We start from the raw sequence: 1,225 nt of genomic DNA, 5'->3' as shown, positions 1-1,225 counted from the left end.
TTGCTCTTTCATTCTTGATTTAATTGTTGAAATTTCTTGGTATACAAATGTAGGTTAAATTATGCATTTATAAATATTACATTATATATTTACATTGTTTCTAAAGTAACATTTATGTTTTTTTCAGGAGGAATTTGCTGCATTTAGGAAGAAGTATATATGTGACTGGATTCTAGACGAGGACAACGTCCAAAGATTTCAAACGCTGCAACATTTTGGATTACTATAACATTAGAAATGTGTTGTTGGTTTAGATTGTTATTATATAGCAAATGAATAGACATTGTACAAATTTCTACTATTAATTTTTTTTACAGAATTGTATAAGATTATATCAAATGAATACAACTAAACTATTCTTGATTAAATATCCTTCATATTCATTTTCTTTGTCTGTTTTTTTGGTTGAGCGAGTTTATTCATTACCTTGTTTAAGTCAAAATTGATGTGTCCTTGTATTGATAAGGAGTTGGACATAAACAATAGGTTTAAAATCGGTTGTTGTTGATTGTCTGGAAGTTCTGTTTTTGGAAGACAATTGTTCCCAGTAGTGTAATGGATTACAAGGAAGATGTAATCGCTTATCACTGAAAAGACACCAATTTGTACTGACCTCCCAACCTACAAACACCTTTACCAGTGGAACAATAGAAATTTGTACTAAAAGTTCAACGCTGCTCCCATGCTTTGGTAGAGGCACTCCCTAGTCTGTGCTTGGTCCTAAGTTGGTAATATTTTTTGAAGGATNTTGAGTTAAANGGTTGATTTTCATGACCAAGGACNTGTTGCTTTAGTATAGACATGGTTGGTTAGTATTTCATACAAGTGTTGTTGTGAGGAAGAGTCAGATTAGCACTTATGCGCCCATGTAATCGATTACAGAGTGGTTGTAATCGCTTACCAGTGAAAAAATAGAAATTTGTACCAAAAGTCCAACGCTGCTCCCTACCTCTAGTAGAGGGGGCTCTCCAGTGTGTGATGGGTACTGACTTGGTTAGAATTTAAGTTATGATTTTGAGATTACTGGTTGTTTTTTGAGGACCAACAACTAGTTAGGGGTTTGTGAGATTTTTTATCCAAGTGCATGTGTGAGGAAGAGGGACTTTGTGACTTATGTGCCCGTGTAATCAATTACAGGCGGACTGTAATCGCTTACAAGTGCTTCTGTACCAAAAGTCCAACGCTGCTCTCTGGCTCTGGTAGAGGGGGCTCCCCAGTGTGTTGT

Source organism: Vigna radiata, chromosome 6 (genome assembly GCF_000741045.1).
Source record: "Vigna radiata var. radiata cultivar VC1973A chromosome 6, Vradiata_ver6, whole genome shotgun sequence".
NCBI classification, from domain to species: Eukaryota; Viridiplantae; Streptophyta; class Magnoliopsida; order Fabales; family Fabaceae; genus Vigna; species Vigna radiata.
This window is presented reverse-complemented; position numbering follows the sequence as displayed.